We start from the raw sequence: 21,527 nt of genomic DNA, 5'->3' as shown, positions 1-21,527 counted from the left end.
ACCAGCAGTGCAAAAGAGATCCTCTTTCTCCACATTCTCGCCAACATCTGTTGTTGCCTGAGTTGATAATGTTAGCCATTCTGACAGGCGTGAGGTGGTATCTCATTGTGGTTTTGATTTGTATTTCCCTGATGATGAGTGATGATGAGTGTGTCGGTTGGCCATCTGGATGTGAAATTTGAGCATTCTAATCTTGCTCCGTGTTCTTGGCTTTTCCTGTTGGCTTTAAGAGACTGGGGCAGGGGAAGACAACTAAAAACTGTGGGAAAAAAAATCACAATAATTTGAAATATTATTCAAATATTTCAAAATTCCATGATGTAGAGCTAGCTATAGCCATATGGTAGAGTCAGTATTTCTGAGCATAGTATTTTTAAATCATTTTCTTATTTAAAACAATCACACAGAAAAGTTGGAAATAGGGGCGCCTGGGTGGCGCAGTCGGTTAAGCGTCCGACTTCAGCTCAGGTCATGATCTCGCCGTCCGTGAGTTCGAGCCCCGCGTCAGGCTCTGGGCTGATGGCTCAGAGCCTGGAGCCTGCTTCCGATTCTGTGTCTCCTTCTTTCTCTTCCCCTCTCCCCTTCATGCTCTGTCTCTCTCTGTCTCAAAAATAAATAAACGTTAAAAAAAAAAAATTAAAAAAAAGAAAAGTTGGAAATAAAGCACAAAAGACTTTTTTTTCCTGAACCAGTTGAAATCAAGCTGCTGATGAGAAGCTTCATCATCCCAAATGCTTTAGTGAGTACTTCCTACATTTTCCTACATAACCACAATACAACCATACAAAGTCAGAAATTGACACTGAAAAAATTAACAATTAACTAAACAATATGGCATGATGTTATTTCAGTAACTAATACTGAAACGTTATTACTGTCTATTCCACAGACCCCTTTTAAGTTTGGCCAGTGTCCGAGTGATGCAGGTGTGGTTCAGAATCACGTGTTGCATTTAATGGTCCCCGTCTCTAGTCTTCTGCCGCCACGGTTCCCACTCTTTCTTTGACTTCCATGACTTTGACACCACGAACGATTACAGGCCACTTATGCTATAGAATATTCCTCAGCTTGGGTTCACCCAGTGTTTTCCTCGTGATTAAGACTCAGGAATGTATCTTGAACAGGAACAGCACAGAAGTTACACTGCGGTTTTCTATCTTCAGGTTATTCAGGCCTGAAATCTTGGTCAACTTCCCCCATATCTAAGTCAGATTTTGTTGATTCTGCCTCTCACTTCTGCTTACTCCCATTGCCACATTTCTATTTCAGGCCCTGATTACCTATTGCCCAAACTATTGCCCCAGCCTATAACTGCCTTTTTCTTGCTGCAATCTTTTCCTGAACACGGCCACCTGTTGCGCTTCCTAACAGACAGCTGTTTGTCAGCATCTGCTTAAAGATGCAGAAATAGAAAATAGCAGTCTTCAGTATCTACTAGTTGCTCGCAGAATAAAGTCCAAATTCTTGATACGATGCTCAAGGTCCTCTACATTTAACAGTAGCTTAACCCATCTTTTTCTGTATCCTCTCACGTATCCTTATTTAAACCAGCTTGGTCCCTCTGCCAGAATGCTTATCCTCCTATTCCCCAAATTCTGTTCATTCTTCAGGACCAACTGAAAGGCTCTTTTACAACACCTTTGTGCTAATACCCTTTTTCTCTCAAAAGCCTTTTTCACAGCTTTATAGTATCACAGACTTATAATTTTGTCTCACAGGGTTGGTGTTTAATGTTTGAACACAGTGTTTTGTCTAAAGTGTGTATGTAAGTCAGTTTGTAGACTTAACTGCTAGATGTTAAAATTGGTGTCCAGTCCTAAAACACCAAATATGTGATGAAATCTCTAAACCTTACCTTTTCATTGTAATTTTGACTGTTTTAAGTATTTTAAAGTATTTTATGTTACTTGCTTTTGGGTTTTTTTTCTTCATAACTGATTGTGTAGCTACAGTACAATTCCAATGAGCATATAAAGTTTATTATTGTCATATTCAGCGAGTCTAATAATTTTTGGTTTTGTCTCAGATAAATTAAGTTTCTGAGTGCTGTGTTAGTATTCACACTTTATTTTTTCCCTTTAGCTAATATTTTTGGTAATACAAGGATGAACTGTCATAGAATAATGCTGTTATAGAAAGACAGAAACTTTTCCAAAAATGAACGTTCAGTTATGGCAGTATTACTGGGTAGTAACTTGAAAAGCTTGTTGGTCAGGTACTGGAGCTAGACCAGTAGTGTGGAGATTTCACTGTATAATGTATTGAAGTTCCCTAACCATTGGCTGTAATGTTTCTGTATGTATGTCACCTCCCCTGTTTTGTTTTTTTTTTTTTTTTAACGTTTATTTATTCTTGAGACAGAGAGAGACAGAGCATGAACAGGGGAGGGGCAGAGAGAGAGGGAGACACAGAATTGGAAGCAGGTTCCAGGCTCTGAGCCATCAGCCCAGAGCCTGACGCAGGGCTCGAACTCACAGACCGCGAGATCGTGACCCGGGCTGAAGTCGGACGCTCAACCGACTGAGCCACCCAGGCGCCCCTGTCACCTCCCCTGTTAAGATCCTTGTCTTGTTCCTCCTTCACACCTTAAATAGTGCCTGTATCAGGAACTTAGCGTCAATAATTGTTTGACTTGATTATTTTCATAATTGTTACCTATATCTTCCCAAAGTAGAATATAAACTCCACAAAAACCTGGAGTTTTGGCTATTTTGTTCATTTTATTCTTTCTGTTTAGAACTGTGTTTGGCACATAGTAGGCATGCAGTAAATACCTGGGGGATGATTAAATGAATACTTTGGTGCCTTGAAGAGAGGCATTCTTAAGAGTTAATGACCTACAATTTAGTCCCTTATATTCTTTGTTCTCTTAAATGCTGAGGACTTGATAAAGCTATGCACCTAAGAGGAAAAGATCATTCATTCACTCATATAGGATTATTCCTGAATTGAAGCCTCATGTATGTATACTGACCAATGTTCCTAGAATTAAAGGATTTAGGAAGAAACATACAAGAGACTTAAGATTAATAATTTGGTTTTTAAAATATAAATGTATCTTTGATTTGATGTTGTTACTGATTTTCCCTTAGTGGGATAAATCCTCAAACTTTGATGATACAGGTGATTTGACCTTTGCTGTCCCTAACCAGGTCCACTTGTAACATAGCAACCATTTGTAAGCTGGCTTTCTGAGCCTGAGAAACATTTGCTCCATTCTCACTGGCAGGTGTTGTATCTCATCAGTGATAAAGAAATGGAGCCTAAGAATTGTTGGAGAAATGTTATGAATCAGATTAGGATAGAGACACTGAACCTAGTTTCATATAAATAGGATTTATAGGTAACTGTAAAACAGATAAGACTTGGATTATAATATAAATACTTGTTTGTCATTAAATACTCTAGTTGAGCTTTAGGGTTGTCCCTGAACATCTATTCTAAGCAAAGATATGACCTGCGTCAGAATGTGGGACTATGGCACTCGTTTTCACTGGAGCTACTGTTCTCTCTCCAGTTATGTGCTTAGTATAATTTTTCTCCTTGCCCCTCCCCAGAGCCAGAGTTAGTGGATCTGAAATAGTTGTTTCATAATGATAACATGGGGGTGCCTGTGTGTCTCAGTTGGTTAAGCTTCTGACTCTTGATTTCGCCTCAGGTCATGATCTCATGGTGGTTTGTGAGATCGAGCCCTGTGTTGGGCTCTTCATTGACAGCATGGCGCCTGCTTAGGATTCTCTCTCTCTCCCTCTCTCTCTGTCCCTTTCCTGCTCACGAGCATGCTCACTCTCTCTCTCAAAATAAATAAACTTAAAAAAAAATAATGATAATATGATGAGCTATGAAATAGTGAACAACTCTTCTTCATTTAAGATGAAATTGGGTGTCTGGGTGGCTCAGTCGGTTAAGCGTCCGACTTTGGCTCAGGTCATGATCTTGCAGTTCGTGAGTTCAAGCCCCACATTGGGCTCTGTGCTGACAGCTCAGAGCCTGGAACCTGCTTCAGATTCTGTGTCTCCCTCTCTCCCTGCCCTTCCCCTGTTCATGCTCTGTCTCTCTCACAAATAAACATTAAAAACAATTAAGAAAAAAAGATGAAATCAAAACTAAAATGTGACTTGAATTGTTGGGTGTTAAAAAAAGAAATCACTTAGTTTTGACACTTGGAAGACTTTCTTTTGTTTCACACAAGTGTGGTAAAATAATCATAATATTATTGCTCTTAATTAATTTCTAGTTTATAGGATCAGTTACAGGTAAAGCATGGAAAGTTTAGCAGTGGTTATAAACCAAATGTAAATAACAAAAACCTCGGCATTGTAAACAGTAGCAGACGGAAGACAGGAGGTGTTGAAAGGGGTAAAGGAAGGTGAGGGACATGAAGGTGTATCAGCTTCTGTTATGTACTTGGTGGAGAATCAGTAGATACTATTTTAAGTTAATAAAGTATTTTAAAGTAAAGGAATCGTCTTCAAATTTATGACGGTACTGGCCACTAGAATTAAAAACAGTCATACGACAAAACTGGGCGGTGATTAGTAGCGGAAGCACGGCTGTCTTGGCACACCGCTGCCACCACCACCACCACCACCACCACCACCACCCTGCAGCGCTGCTGGAACAGAAGCAGGGGTGTGAGCGTGTTAATCAGCATTGTGGTGCTAGCTGCCAACAAGCTGGATGGAGAACCCGGCCCCGCTTCCTGGGATGGGAATGGAGGTGGCTGGTTGGAGGTGGGCAGGGGGCACTTCTGTACTTTGTATTTAATATTCGGTACTACTAGACTTTTATCCTATGTGTATGTCACTTTTGTGAGTACAACTTTTTTGTTATTAGATGCCAGGCTACATGAATAACCTACATGGAAATAAATCCTGCCTAAAATATGAAAGTAAGGCTTAAACATATACACAGATATTGCATGGTTGATTGTTAAGAAATGTTCTCATCTTTTTTGTGGGAAGATGTATTGCTCTGTGGTGATAGGAGTGTGGAGCCTTCAGAGAAGCCGCAATGGCGCAGGGGAGGTTGAGATCCACCCACTCCCCTACTTTGTAAGCCCTCCTCTCCCTCCCTCCCTCCCTCCTTCCCTTTCTCCCCCTTTCTCCTTCCAGTTCCTCTCCTTTTCCCAAAGAAGAGAGGGTCATGTGACTGGATTGATGAGGAGCTGTTGAACCGAAGCCAGAGAAGAGTGGGTGGGAAGTGTGCGGGGAGGAGGGGGGCTCGTGCTTTGAGTGGACACACGGAGTTAGAACAGGCCGTCTAGAAAAACTGACAGCTAGGAAATTCTGACAGATTCCGCCAGACATTTGAAATTCTAACTTTTACTTAGCACACCTCCAGTAATGGAAATTTAACTGTAAGATCTATTCATGAGTCCAGGCAAAACATGACTGACCAAAAGCAACTAAAATTGTGCTTTTTCATTTTCCAGAGCTGTGCTTGGCTGTAATTTATTTCTGGCTAGAGATGTAGTTAATAACATGCGTAGCACCCAGCTTAGTGTCTGGCATCTAGTAGTAGCCTTTTGATAAATTTGCTGAATGAATGAATGCACACATCCATAACTATTAGAAAATGAGTGGGTTCTTAAAGTGTATTGCTTAAGTAGATGAATGTTAAACGGAATGGCCAAATCATGGAACAAATTAAATAGATAGGTGCATTTTACTAGGTAAATTTAGAAACGATGACAAGTAATTTTCCGGAAAACTGCACTTTTTGTACTTCTTAGTTTTGAAAGAACTGAGCCTATTTAGGCGGTTATTGTATAGGAGAAAAAAGGAATACCTTGGGCAGATTGAGGTTTAATTAAAATTAGTTTGGGCTCATTTGAATTAATTCCTATAATAGACTTGTTAATGAGGTGTTAAATGATCATCTTGAGAATCCCAGGAACTGTCAAAAGTTAATTTAAGAGAACTGAGAAACTTAAAAAAATAATTTAAAAAAGCATTCCAGGAGTCCCATGCTGAGGAGGCTGAACTTTTAAAGAAAACAGAATCTTGGGGCACCGGGGTGGCTCAGTCAGTTAAGCATCTGACTTCGGGCTCAGGTCATGATCTCACAGTTCGAGTTTGAGCCCCACATCAGGCTCTGTGCTGACAGCTCAGAACCTGGAGCCTGTTTTGGATTCTGTGTCTCCCTCTTTCTCTGCCCCTCTCCCACTCTTTGTCTCTCAAAAGTGAATACATGTTAAAAAAATATTTAAAAAGAAAAGAAAACAGTCTTTTTGGGAGGAGAGGTAGGCATAAGGAGAATCTCCTGCTTTTCTGCAGGAAGGTGGACAGGCTAAGCCTGGGCACCCTTCTGTAAGTGCTGAGCTTTCTGCGCGCAGGACTGTTTTTGGATTCCACTTTTTTTGTTGTCATTATTTATCTGCTTTTACCTAAGTGTTTAATTCAATATTAGAAATTCATGTAAATAAAAATCAAGTTTTCTAATAAAGTTTTCTTCTTAGTATAGCTTAGCAGTATATCTGACATTGCGAGTCAAACCAGATTACCTCCTTTCTTATAACTGACTTCCTTGAACACCGTTAAAAAAGATACTGGCTTCGACATTTATAAAACATTTATCAAGCATCTACTGTGTATCCTGTGGTAGGTTTCAAACATGATACTTGCCTTTGAAAAATCTTACTGTCTAGTGCTAGGGATAGGATTCCAGAAAAGACCTGGTCTCAGAGCCACAGGTAAATTCTTCCTTTTTTCAGCTTCCTCTTTTCTCAGGTTCCTCCTTCTGTCTCCTCCCTCAAAAGCTCCTTCCTCACCATCATCCCCCAAAAATCTTAAACTTCCTTGAAGCTAGCTAATTATTTGAGGCAAACTCAGATTTTATTAATCTTATGTTCCTTTAATTTTTCCAAATGGATTTTTCCCTTTTTTTTAATGTTTATTTTTAGAGTGTACTTAAGCAGGCGGAGGAGAGAGAGAGGGAGGGATGGGGAGAGACAGAGAGAGAGATTGAGAATCCCAGGTGGGTTTTGCACTGTCCACGCAATGCCCACCACAGGCTCACAAACTGTGAGATCATGACCTGAGCCCAAATCAAGAGTCAAGACCCTTAACTGACAGAGCCACCCAGGTGGCCCATCTAAGTGGATTTTTTTCTTTTTTTTTTTTTTTAATTTTTTTATGTTTATTTTATTTTTGAGACAGAGAGAGACAGAGCATGAACAGGGGAGGGTCAGAGAGAGAGGGAGACACAGAATCTGAAACACGCTCCGGGCACTGAGGTGTCAGCACAGAGCCCGACGTGGGGCTCGAACCCACGAACCGCGAGATCATGACCTGGGCTGAAGTCGGACGCTCAACCGACTGAGCCACCCAGGCGCCCCAAAGTGGATTTTTTTCTATAGAAGCTTTCACTCTAGTAAATTACCAGCAATTAAAGAAAAAGAAAGATTTTCCTTTTGTAAATTGACTTCATCATTATGTAGCCTAAAGGGCTTTTTAACCAATAGCTTAAGCCTTCTAAAATCGGCAAGCAATATGACCACTTCAGGGGTGCCAGGGGCTCAGTTGGTTAAATATCCAACTTCGGCTCAAGTTATGATCTCACAGTTTGTGGGTTCAAGCCCCACGTTGGGCTCTGTGCTCATAGCTCAGAGCCTGGAGCCTGCTTTGGATTCTGTCCTTCTCTCTCTGCCACTCCCCTGCCTGTGCTCTCTTTCAAAAATAAACATTAAAAAAAAAAATTAAAAAAAATCAGCAAGCAATATGACTACTTCATAAGTGGAGAAATTTCAGCCCACAAATGGTACAAGTTTTCTCAATATCTTGTCTCTAAATTGAAAGAACGTGGCTTTCTTGAACTCCGTTTCTTCTGAAGTTGCATTAATGGTATTTAACATTTTATTAAAATAGACCTTTATAACCTCATTCTAATTTTCTGATTTCTGGTATGCTAGTATTCCAAAAAACAGCTAAATTTATTTGTGAGTAATTAGCCCTGCAAATGAAAGTCCTTTGGGGTATTTACCTACCTATTTCCTCTCCATGGATCAATAACCCCTTAAGCCTCCTTCTCTGTTTTAGGAATCTGTTCGGAATACTCCAGAGCTCTGTTGCACAGTCTGTTTCTTCTTCCACTCCCATCTCTTTCTTCCACATCCAAATGCTAATAAAAGTGTCTCACCACAAGAGTGGTCTCTCCCTTTGTGTCTTGCTTCAGAGTTTGTTTGAAACTAGCTATTAAGATGCCCACAGGCAGCAGGCTGGGAGCTAACCTTTGAACAAATGTAGGCTTGTTCAGTTCGTAGAATATGGTTCTTAATGCAAAACATAAATAAGGAGTTGGAGGTTCCCATGGGACAGGAAAGGAGCCTGCACTGGATGTTCCTCCTTTGGGAGATGTAGTAAGATGATATAAGGAAGCTAATTCTTAATTAAAGCATTGTGAGTCAGTACAGGGTCATTTTGTTTTTTAAGATGAAAGTGGGTGAATTACCTTGGTTTTATTACATAATCAAATTTATTTTAGGGGCGCCTGGATGGCTCAGTCAGTTAAGCGTCTGACTTTGGCTCAGGTCATGATCTTGCGGTTTGTGAGTTCGAGCCCTGTGTCGGGCTCTGTGCTGACGGCTCAGAGTCTGGAGCCTGTTTCAGATTCTGTGTCTCCCTTTCTCTCTGCCCCTTCCCTGCTCATGCTCTGTCTCTCTCTGTCAAATATAAATAATAAAACCTTCAAAAAATTAAAAACAAGTTTATTTTGAAGATTTTTTTCCCCACAGTTTGATTTATTCAGTTACTGTTTAGCTGAGCCTTATGACCATTCCTTAAGCCTGTTCTTATCATTTCTAATTTGTGAACCTTTATAACCCACGCTCTGTTTTGTTTGTTGGAGAAGAACTTTCTAAACCTTAGCATGATTAGAATTGCTTCCCCCCTGCCCCCAGAATTATTTCTGAGGACTTTGTCTAGGAGACTTGATCCTAGCTTTTCACCAATTTGCTACATATTTAAAAAAAGGAGAGGGTGTATGGACTCTGTTCTCAATTAAGAACCAGATACCCTTCTGAAGCCTTGCCACATTTGAGAGCTTTTTGAAGAGGAATTGATTTAAGGAAACAAACAAAAAGTCACCTATGGTTTTTCTAATTATCTAAATATTTTAATCTGCCTGCCATCTGCTCCGGTGGTGAAGTAAGGTTCAGAAGGACCTCATTAAGATACACTGTTGTAAGCCTCTGTTCTCAAGCTTTGTCCATGGACCCTGGGCATCAAAGGCACTTTTAGTGAAGTGGTTCTTAACTTGCTCACACAAAGGAAGGCTTTAAAGTTAGTAATAATGCTGATGTCAGGGTCCCTTGCAGACCCTGTGAGTATCTGGGGGTAAGACCCCTGCAGGGTGTTATTTAAAAGCACCTCGAAGTTGAGCACCAGTGTTGTAAAGCTTGTTAGAAATGAGGATTCTAGTCCATTCTACCAGACCACTGAGTCTTGGTGGACAAGGCCCTAGAATGTGCATTAAAAAAAAATTTTTTTTTAATGTTTATTTATTTTTGAGAGAGAGACAGAGTGTGAGTGGGCAGAGAGAGGCAGAGAGGGAGCGGGCAGAGAGAGAGAGAGAGGGAGGGCAGAGAGAGAGGGAGAGAGGGGAGGGGCAGAGAGAGAGGGAGACACAGAATCTGAAGCAGGCTCCAGGCTCCCAGCTGTCAGCACAGAGCCCGACGTGGGGCTCAAACCCACAAATTGTGAGATCCTGACCTGAGCCGAAGTCAGGTGTTTAACCGACTGAGCCACCCAAGTGTCCCTAGAATGTTTATTTTAAAGAAAACCTCAGTTAATAATGCAAACTAGTTTTTAAGGAATTTAAGGGTTATTTTTTTTCTTTTTCTTCTCCCTTCCTCCCTCCCTCCCTCCCTCCCTCCCTCTCTCTCTTTCTTTCTTTCTTTCTTTCTTTCTTTCTTCTGCTTATTTACTTCAAGAGAACCAAGAGTTACTCTACTGGTAGGTGTCTGGAAGGCATGATATATGACCTCTTTTTTTTTTTTTTTTTTTTTTGAAAGAAAAATAAAGGGACATGTTGGCTTGTGGAACAGGAGCTTGGTGGTAAAACTGAGTTGCCAATTTTAATTGTTTTTGGAACTCTGGATGCCTTGATGCTTTCTTCTAAAGAGCTGATGATCCTTCCTGAATAAATCATTGACACAGGTGGAGAAGTCAAAAACCAACTAGGAAAGGAGAAAGAGAAGTAAGAATTCAGAGACCCATGATCATGCTTCTTAAGTCTGGTTGGAATTACTTTTGTTTCGCTCTTTTTTTTTTAATGGCCTATTAATTCAGAATCAAATTTTTCTAGTACATAACCTACGAATGGCTTTCCCTGCTATAAACTTTAAGAAGTTCAATACTAATTAGCTTGTGAAACTTATTATTGCTTGTCTTCCACCCCTGGTAACTATTAATTTAATTCCAAGCCTAGCCTTACCAGCAAGTGTCTTATTTCCTGGCCCTCCTCATCTGAGGGTGGGTGCTTGAGGGCAATACATCCCTTTAGTTCTGCCTAAATGTATTCTAGCCCCAAAGCATAGTCTTTGGACAAATTAAGACTTTCTGTCCTGACTGTGAGCTGGCACCCTTTAAACTCAGTTCCTTAATTTTTCGAAAGCACTTGGCCTCCTTTCTTCCTTTTGTTTAGGGCCCTCTGTTTCTGGCTGTGCAATAGCAACAATGCTTTTAAACTCTTGATTGCATTGAATCAACAACTTTAAGCCTTGGCCCCTGCAGCCTGGTGCACATCCTGTGGCAGTCCTCAGGAAATCCTAATTTTTGGCATTGAAACTAATTAAGAGATTAAACTACGGTTAGGGAGTGATAAGCAGTACTTGAGAGAGTAATTTACTGTGCAGTGCTTGGTGTTAGCAGAAGCTGCTCTAGTTGCGGATGAGAGAAAGAGCAACAGTAATGTGGGAGAGTAGACTCAGATAATTTGGCTGCATTCTTATAGGGAGACAAAACGCCAAAGTCCACTTTGGAACAGTAGTGTCCCTAGGGGAGGAAGAGGCAGGCTGTCTGCTTTGATGTTCATTAGTTTGACAGTTGCCCAAACTGAGCGCTTTGTTTGTTGCCAGTCTGGCAAAATAGAGGGGCTGCTTCTAGGAGATGGTGAAACTAGTTCCTACTCCTTTTGCTTCAGTGTTAAAGTTACTGAACTCTTGCTTTCTGGAAGTGCCTTATAAATATCTCTTTTATAAGACTGTTTGCTGGAGCACAAAAATAGCTTAAGAGTGGGTTGGGGGTACATTTATTGTCCTATTCCTTATGTCTCTTATAAGGACCTTCAAACAGAAATATTTTCTAGGGCAATTTAGCTGGTACTTAAGGGGAACATGGTATTCAAATCAGTCTGCCCTGCCGTTTAGCTAATATATCTTTTATTTTTGTCTTAAGTAATATTTCCGGATAAGATACTTTATCCTTCTTTCTCTGAAATCATGTGAAAAACCTGAACTCATACATTCAAATTCCAACATAGTGTGGTTTTGCTAATGTTTTTTTCTTTACATCCCATGGTCTCCTCTCTCTCCCACTCCTGTTTCCTGCTCTAGTCCTGTTTGGTACTTAAAGATATTTTTAGGTATAGTGATCTTAATTTCATTTACAGATTGAAATTTTCAGGTGTTCATGAAGAAGTTAAAGAACAAAGGATGACCTCATAGGTCAGTTGATTTGTGTGTGTAGGCATTCTTTTGTCCCTCCTTTCCAGTAAACCATGAGATCCTACTCCCCTGGTATATCCCGACTGGGTGCTTGTGACACATGTACAGTTTATTGATCTAGAAAGTTCTCTGATGAGTGGAAAGTGTTGTCTGCTGCCTTCTCCGCCCACTTTAGAGCTGTCCATAGAAGGTGACCATTGGTAATTAAGAAAGATGAGTGAGGAGAGACTGCTGCTTCTTTCGGAAAGAAACTGGATGACTTTGTTAAGAATTCATCCCTGTTCTGCCCAGCCCCTATGCTAAGGTATCATCTACATGTGAAATAATAAAAATAATAATATGGAGTGGAAGTTCCTTTGTAGTGTAACCTTGTTAACTCTCGATATATTTCTGTTGGCAGGGAAATCAGCTTTGGTACTTAAGCACTCATAAGATTCTTAAGATAAACAAAAGTTTAAGAAATTTCAGCAAGTACCAAGGGTTTGCCACTACTGCCAGAAAGGTTTTCTGTTTTCCATTAATGGATCTTCACCTTTTCTGAACTTACCATTCAGTTTTAATTCGTTAGCATACCCTGATTCTTGGAGGAATGTGCACAGAGTATGGCTGCAAGATTTTTTGCTCTAAGATGCTTGCTACTGTATGTGATTTTGAGTAATGTGTACCATTCAATGATTCCTAAAAAACACCCCATTAATGATAGGATGTTGTCTTCCCTAGAGACCTAGAGTACTGTTTTTTGCCCATTGATAGAGAGCAAAGGAAGTACCTGGCTATTTTTATATTTGGTATGGGAAGGGGGGGTTCTTCTCTCTCATAATCAAAACTATTTAGATGAAGTACAGTAATTATATGGGTTAGTACTCTTTCCAATTCTGTGCTTGTTCTTCAGATAGTGGTCGCAGTGGGGATGGTGACCATTTGGGGAGAGAAGTAGAAAGAAGATGGTAGAAAATGACTGGCTTTAACAGCACTTGGAGATTATTTTTAACATCTAAGTAAGAGTGTGGCCATTATTCAAGAAAATGTTCTATTAAGTATCATCTTAGTCCCATTGGGCTTGGGATAAGTTGGTTAGATGAATAAATGGCCATTTCTTGGAGAGGATCTGAAGCTTTCTGAGGCATCAAAACTGCAATCATCATCATAAAGCATTTGCTGGACTTTTCCTGTGCAGTGTTTTTATAGAGAGGAAGAGGGAGAGTGGGCAAGAGAGGTATTATAAGAAATTGACTCACATAGTTGTGGAGGCTGACAGGTCTGCAGATCTGCATTTGGCAAGCTGGAGGCCCAGAAGAGCTGATGTAGTTCTAGTCCAAATGCCGTTAGTCTTGAGACCCAGGAAGAGCTGATGCTTCAATTCAAGTCTGAAGGCAGAAAAAACCTGATTTGCCAGCATGACAGGCAGGCAGGAGAAATTCCTTCTTATTCAGGAAGGCCCATTTATTCTTGTGAGGCCTTCAACCAACTGGATGAGGCCCACCCACATTAAGGAGGACAGCCTTTACTCAGTTGTTCAAATGTTAATCTCATCCAAAACACCCTCACAAGCACACCCAAATTATGTCTGACCAAACATCGGACACTCTGTGGCCCAGTGAAGACAACACATAAAATTAGCCATCACAGCTTTCTTCTCTGTTGATTAGCACTCTCTCTCTTTTTTAAAAATGTTTATTTATTGAGAGAGAGAGAGAAAATGTTTGTGTGAGCAAGTGCACAAGCTGGGGGCGGGGGGAGACAGAGCGAGGGGGAGAGAGAATCCCAAGCAGGCTCCACATTGTCCGCAAGAGCCCAACAGGGGCTCGGACTCACAAACCGTGAGATCAAGACCTGAGCTGAAATCAAGAGTCAGATGCTTAACTGACTCACCCACCCAGCACCCCAGCCCTCTTGTTTTTGAACACTAAAATTTGCCTGCAAAGTTTTCCAGGTTCACTAGAAGTAAATACGTGAATAAACTCTGTTCTAGGCCTGTCACTTTTGTCTCCCTCTGTAGTGGGCTTGGCAGTGAAGAACTGGCTTTGGGTTCTAAACTCTGGTTCTCTTCAAATGTAAACAGTTTTTATAATACTGTTTGTTAACTTTATATTTTAGTTTATTCATTGATTTTTAGTTGGTTTCATTAATAATGTTCAAACTCTGGGAAATTTGCTGTAAAGTAACATCAGTAACATGATGAGTATATATATGCAGCTCAGGGATCAGTCTGTTAAGGATCCAAAATACAGGATTTTTAATACCAATTTAAATGTATCCATCTATTCATTCTTTATTTTGTTTATAAAACTAATAACATGCTTATTTTCAAACCCAAATATTACAGAAAGTAAACAGTCCCTATGATCTTATGTCTTGGGATAACTCATGTCAGTTGTTTGGCATATAGTCTGCAGATTACTGATTTTACATGCCCTTCTATACAAATAGTAATTTTTATCACGGTTACTCCTTTTTAGCAATGGCGTGTAAATAAAACCACTTGATTAGAAAGAGGTTGACTGGTAGTCATGGGTAGGAAGAAAATGAGAATATTTATTGCTTTTTTAACCGTTGCTGGGGACAGTTTTGTTCTAGGATTATTACACTTTACTCCGTAATTTTGGCAAGAACAAAAAACAGATGAGTTCTGCTGGGATACCTCCTCTACCGTCTGTGTTTAATAGTACTTAAGTATTACAGAAGAGAAAGAAATCACATTGTGAGAGGGCTGTCAGCTTGTGAATTCTCCATAAATGGGGGCATTAACAATGCCTAAGCAAGTGATATTATCCAAGTAGGCTTGAAGGTCAGAATCTTGTCCTTATGGTAAGCGGAATTGTCTGTATTGTTTCAGCATTTCTTGTGCATACACCTTCATCTGAGAGAGCACCCCACATAAGGCTAATGTATTACAATGTTAATTCTCTCTGAAGTGTTAAAAAAATGAAACAAAATAAGCCATGTTACTGTCAGTTGTTAATAAGAGTTGGTGAGTGGTGAGTCTAGCCAATTGCTCTCCTTACCTTAGACCAGTGAGAAGTGCCCTGGCACAACACAGATACTCTTGTGCAGGAAGCTCTTTCTCTGTCTTGACTTGAGCATGTTGGTGTCTTCTTTTGCTGTTGTTATTGTGTATTTTTTTTTTTTAGTTTTATTTTTTATTTTTTTAAATGTGCATCCAAATTAGTTAGCATATAGTGCAACAGTGATTTCAGGAGTAGATTCCTTAGTGCCCCTTACCCATTTAGCCCATCCCCCCTCCCACAACCCTCTAGTAACCCTCAGTTTGTTCTCCATATTTATGAGACTCTTCTGTGTTGTCCCCCTCCCTGTTTTTATATTATTTTTGTTTCCCTTCCCTTATGTTCATCTGTTTTTGTCTCTTAAAGTCCTCATATGAGTAAAGTCATATGATTTTTATCTTTCTCTGACAAATTTCACTTAGCATAATACCCTCCAGTTCCATCCACGTAGTTGCAAATGGCAAGATTTTATTCTTTTTGATCACTGAGTAATATTCCATTGTATGTATTTACCACATCTTCTTTATCCATTCATCCATCGATGGACATTTGGGCTCTTTCCATACTTTGGCTATTGTTGATAGTGCTGCTATAAACATGGGGGTGCATGTGTCCCTTTGAAACAGCACACCTGTATCCCTTGGATAAATGCCTAGTAGTGCGATTGCTGGGTCATAGGGTAGTTCTATTTTTAGTTTTTTGAGGAACCTCCATACTGTTTTCCGGAGTGGCCGCACCAGCTTGCATTCCCAGTGTATTTTGTATTCTGACAAACAGTTTTGACCTGTGTGTCATGACCGACAAATGTGTGCAAGTGATAGAGCTATCATGCAAATGAGGAATGGATTATGCCAGGTGTTCAAATGCACATTTCATGGCTTCTGGATGTTTCTTCAAGGAAATGGTTGAGGACTCAGCTAGTAATGATTGGCAAAAAAAAAAAAAAAAGAAAAAAAATAGGATTAATTAGTTAAGGCCTTTGATACTGTAAAGCATCACAGATGTCCCTGCAGCCTGCGAGTATTGACCAGTAATGGTGAGGATAGTAGAGGAAACAGTGGAGTTACCAGAAGCCTGCCATAATTACAGAGGATGCCAAGAAGCGGCTTCCTCTGTTCCTGTCTGAAAGTACATCTCTGTAGGATTATGCTCAAACACATTTCCTTACAGATCCCACACCTCTCCTAAACGGGGTTATGTGTATGTCCAGATAATGCAGTCTGTGTACCTTGAATCTTTGCATTTCTAAGCTGAAAACAGTAAATTGAAATGAAAATAGGCCATGATAAGACTTTGCTTGGGAAAAGTTTCTTTGATCAATGAATGTGCTGCTTTCAGTTGAACTGGTTTGTTCTTCTGTATAGTTTAAACGATTGCGGGAGCACCTGGGTGGCTCAGTAGGTTGAGTGTCCAACTCTTGATTTCGGCTCAGGTCATGATCCAGGATCATGAGATCCATGCCCAGCGCGGAGCCTTCTTATGAGTTTCTCTTTCCCTCTCCCTCTGCGCCTTCCCGGCTTATGCACACCTGTGCATCTTCTCTCTCTCTCTCTCTCTCCCCCTCTCTCTCTCTCTCTCTCTCCTCCTCTCCCCCTCTCTCAAAAATAATTAAAATAAAAAAATAAAATGATTGCAAACAGACCTTCTTCGTATAGTTAATTTTTGCATGTTCTTGGATTTTGCATGTTTCATATATTTTTGGTTTTGCAAACACATTATCTATGGCACATTTGTTCTCATAATCCACCTCTGCAACTAAATGTATCATTTCCCCTAACTATGTGTTAGTTCCCTTCTCAGTGGAACTGCCATATGTGGACTTAGGCCAGAATTAAATGTTAGCAATTAAGGAAGTCTGCTTTTAAGGTAACAAAATATATTTCAAATTCAAATGGAGACTTTTTTGGTTATCTGAGCACCCTTGCTGCTGTACCTCACCCCTCTCCCATCTGCACAGTTAATTGAGAATATGTTGTTAAATTTATTTTAGTAGCAGATAAGAACTGTATCTTGTTACATTTTTATATTTTTTAGTCTTTTTAAGGCATATTATTCCTTTTATTGATATCATCCAGATGTTTGTTTAAAACATCCAGAGGGAGCTGTTTACTATCTCCTCTATTTGGTTTTGGCTTTTTAAAAATTTTGTGTTATGTTATGTTATGTTATGTTATGTTATGTTATGTTATGTTATGTTATTTTTTTTAGTTTAAGCCACAGTAAGACCTCATTCACTCAGCAGTCAGTTTTTGACTACTGTGTGCCAGCTATGGAAAATGGCATAGTATCTTCAAAAACTTCTTAATGCAAAACATTCAGGTTTTTGAATTCTCAAAATAAGCAACATTTTCCTAGTATTTCTTAATACCTCCTAACCCCTTGTGTGTTTTATTTTATTAATTTTTATTCTCTCATTTTTGGTGTCTTATTAGGCTTTAGAGTTAGAAGAGTCAGTTGGCTTTTTCTCTTTTTGCTCAAGATATTTAATATCTCCTTATTAAGACAAAGTATATATAGTCATCTATTCTGGCTTTTTTCTGATTGGAAGAAAGAATAATGCCTCAACACATTGTTATAGGTAAAATAATAAATTCTTATATAATTAATGAATTTTTAAGTACCAAATGTGAGGCATTTTATTAAGCACTTTACATGTATTATTTCACTTCATCCTTCAAACAGCCTTACAAAGTAGGTGAAATCATCATTATCAATTCCATTTTGCAGATGAGGAAACAAGCTCAGAGAGATTAAGTGACCTAGCCAAAACCTTACAGCTGGTAGATGATGGAGCCAGAATACAAACCCAGATAGCCTGACTTCAGAAGGGTATGTGCCACCAAAGAACCAAACTAAAGCTGAGTAAAATTTAGGAAGACAGTAGAATTTCTAGTTCCTTTCTTTCTCAGACCTGCTTTTACTCCTTTGATGTATTACTTAAAAATGGTTGTCTGATGGTTTCAGGCTTTAAAATGTCCTTAGTACGGGCACCTGGGTGGGTCAGTCAGTGAAGCATCTGACTCTTGATCTCCTCTGGGTCTTGATCTCAGGGTAATGAGGTCAAGTCCCTTGTTGGGGACTTTTAAGCCTGCTTTAAAATAAAATAAAATAAAATAAAATAAAATAAAATAAAATAAAATAAAATAAAATAAAATAAAATAAAATAAAGTAAAGTAAAGTAAAGTAAAGTAAAGTAAAATAAAATTAAATTAAATTAAATTAAATTAAATTAAAAAAATATCCTTAGTGCAAGCATGTCTGTATGCCTCTTCTGGATTAGGTGAAAGAATCAGTTTAGCCCAGATAGGGACCAGGTCCCATCCCTGTTAAGGTGGGCAGTGGTTTTCAGAAAATAAGGGTGTCTGCTTGCCATCTTGAATACTCCCAACTGCAAAGGTAATTTGCCTCATCTGGATGGTAATTAATGGATAATGTGATGGCAGAGATTGTCTAAATTGGTGCGTAAGGGAACACTGGCTAAAACTAGCTTTGGAAAGTTGATAGTATAGTATGATGGTATGATAGTTGAGGCGTATTTATAAGTTGTAAACCTTTATATGTTATGTGTTTATATGTTAGTAATGTCAGCTGTGTCCTATGTTATGTGTTAAGAGTATACTAAATTAAAAAGTGGGGAACTAGAAACAGTGAGGGAAAGCAAGAGGGTACTTTATTTCATCTTTAAAAGCTAAGGCTAAGCTAAAGCCAGATCATGTCATGTTGTGGAAGATGTAAATGGCATAATTTTAAGGGAAAAATACACAGGTGGCAGAGAATAATAAAGTGGACATGTATTCTGTTTACTATGTACTGAGCACTGCTCAAAATTTTTATTTTTATTTTTATTTTCAACGTTTATTTATTTTTTGGGGGGACAGAGAGAGACAGAGCATGAACGGGGGAGGGGCAGAGAGAGAGGGAGACACAGAATCGGAAACAGGCTCCAGGCTCTGAGCCATCAGCCCAGAGCCTGACGCGGGGCTCGAACTCATGGACCGCGAGATCGTGACCTGGCTGAAGTCGGACGCTTAACCGACCGCGCCACCCAGGCGCCCCTCAAAATTTTTAAATTCTCAGAATATGTATTAGACATGATTTCCTTCTTTTAGAAAATGAGACAGCCGAGAAGTTAAGTTGCTTACCCAAGGTCACAGAATTAACTAACTGGAAGAGCCAGAATTTGAACTTGGGTGTCCAGTGTGAGGATGCTTTTTGTGTATGAGCTATTTCATATTTCATTATTATTGCTATGTGTGTGTGTATGTGTGTGTGTGTGTGTGTGTAATTGAATTAGGTAATTCTGTGGAATTCAAATTAGTTTGAACACATAAGAAAGGTTTCCATTTTCTCAGAATATTTCAACTTGAATGTTTGTATATTCTTGGTGGGGAGGTGCTGGGGGAGAAAACCTTATTTGCCCTCAGAATTTGCAGTTTGTTTTGAGGACAGGAGGCCACACATCAAAGGTGTAAGAACAGAAACAGGAACTTATAAAAAGAGCAAATTAATGACATACAAAGTAGAGGCATGTCTTAAAGGGTACCAGGAATTTTTCCACGACCTAATTTTTTACTTCTATCCTTTGTCTTTCATAATGCTATTGGTTCCTTTGAGGTTTTTCAAAAACTTAGAACTATATAAACATGGGTAGAAAATAACAAAAACAAAATGAAAATGAGAAAACAAATTGCTTATATTTACTGATTTGTATGATTTTCACCTACTGGAAAAAAATTGTCCATAGGAATTTTTGTTAGTAGAGCTGTGTATTTACCACCAAGCTAACAATGGAGAAAGATGTGTGGGCTTTGTTCAGAAATTATCCCCCTAAGTCTCTTGTTTATGTAGAAAAAAGCAACTTTGGGATAAATTATTCCTCAACAAACAAACAAACAAAAAGTATTGCTTACACCTGACATATAGGCTGGAAGACTGGGGTGAAGTGGGAATGATTGACTGTGATACATGCCAGTTTATTTTGGGGAGCAGTGAAAATGTTCTATAATTAATTACTGTGATGGTTACACAGTTCTATAGTTACACTAAAAAACTTGGAATTGAACACTTTAAATGGGAATCTGAATTATATCTCATTTAAAATAATGACCTCAGGGCGCCTGGGTGGCTCAGTTGGTTAAACAACTGATTTTAGCTCAAGTCATGATCACGAGCAGTTCATGAGTTTGAGCCCCGCATCAGGCTGTGTGCTGACAGCTCAGAGCCTGGAGCCTGCTTCAGGTTCTGTGTCTCCCTCTCTCTATGCGTCTCCCCCACTTGCACTCTGTCTCTGTTTCTTGAAAAGGAATAAACGTTAAAAAAAAACAAACAAAAAAACCACTTGACCTCTAGTGAGTGAACATGGTGGTAAAATATACATAACATAAAAGGTAACATTTTAACTCATTTTAGGTGTACAATTCACTGGCATTAAATATACTATAGAATGTTGTGTAACAATTACCACTGTCCATTTCCAGAATCCTGTCATCATTCCAAACAGTAATTAACTTTTAATATGCCAATCCGAGTTTGGAAGCAGTAGTCTTTTTTTTTTTTTTTTTTTAATTTTTTTTTTCAACGTTTTTTATTTATTTTTGGGACAGAGAGAGACAGAGCATGAACGGGGGAGGGGCAGAGAGAGAGGGAGACACAGAATCGGAAACAGGCTCCAGGCTCTGAGCCATCATCCCAGAGCCTGACGCGGGGCTTGAACTCACGGACCGCGAGATCGTGACCTGGCTGAAGTCGGACGCTTAACCGACTGCGCCACCCAGGCGCCCCAAGGAAGCAGTAGTCTTGACCTACTTAATTTTAAACCTTTAGACTTTAAAAATACTTGCTTCCCCCAAATTGAGTTTTGTTTCTCTAAAATTTTTAGCCTTTTCCATTTGTTTCCCCCTCAAACATGCTTTTTCTTTCGTGTTCCTTCAGATAACGGCAAGTTGTCCAAATAAGAAACCCCTATTATATTTTCTCTGCTTCTTTATTCCATGTATTTAATCACCAGAGCCTTTAGATTGTGCCTCCTTAATATCTTTGAATCTGTCCACTACTCTATTGCCACTGTTATTTACTTAGACTTCTGTCTACTTTCACTTGGATTTAATAGTCCTAGAAGGATCAGTCGAGCAAAAATAATTTCCAAGAATTAAGATAAATAAACATGCTTATAATAAGGAATAGGAGACATCCATGCAGAGAGTTCAAGTGAAACGTGATAAGTCTAATGCCTTTCCTGAGTACTGTAGTCCACATTGGTTCTCCTTCCTATCCAAGATTCATTCATTCATCAAATATTTATTTTGTATCTTCTGTGTGCTTTAACAGTTTGTAACACTCTGTCCACCTTCAAAATACATGTCCTATCCACTTTTCATATCCATTGCTGTCACCCTAGTACAAGCCATCATCGCCCACGCCCCCTGTCTGCTTCTCTCTTCACCTGTTTATTTTTTTTATTTATTTTTTTAATTTTTTTTTCAACGTTTTTTTATTTATTTTTGGCACAGAGAGAGACAGAGCATGAATGGGGGAGGGGCAGAGAGAGAGGGAGACACAGAATCGGAAACAGGCTCCAGGCTCCGAGCCATCAGCCCAGAGCCTGACGCGGGGCTCGAACTCATGGACCGCGAGATCGTGACCTGGCTGAAGTCGGACGCTTAACCGACTGCGCCACCCAGGCGCCCCTCTCTTCACCTGTTTAAATGCAGCACTTAGGTAACCCTGTTGAAACAGGAGATCTTACCAATCTTCTGTTTGAGAACCCTTGTGGGGCTTCTCCCACCTCTCAAAATCAAAATCAGAGTCTTTCTTACAGTGAAGACCTGTGAGTCCCCTGTGGATTGGCCCTCTATAGA

At 39.5% G+C, this 21,527-nt stretch overlaps 1 protein-coding gene across 1 annotated transcript in view; it reads left to right on the top strand.

Annotated features, from left to right (window-relative positions):
* SPTLC2 (serine palmitoyltransferase long chain base subunit 2) overlaps nucleotides 1–21,527 on the top strand; it is a 105,829-nt gene that overhangs the window by 59,459 nt on the left and 24,843 nt on the right. The window lies entirely within an intron of this gene.

This window comes from Prionailurus viverrinus, chromosome B3 (assembly GCF_022837055.1).
Source record: "Prionailurus viverrinus isolate Anna chromosome B3, UM_Priviv_1.0, whole genome shotgun sequence".
Lineage (NCBI taxonomy): Eukaryota > Metazoa > Chordata > Mammalia > Carnivora > Felidae > Prionailurus > Prionailurus viverrinus.
Note: the sequence above shows the minus strand (reverse complement) of the source record. Positions and strands in the feature narration are given on the sequence as shown.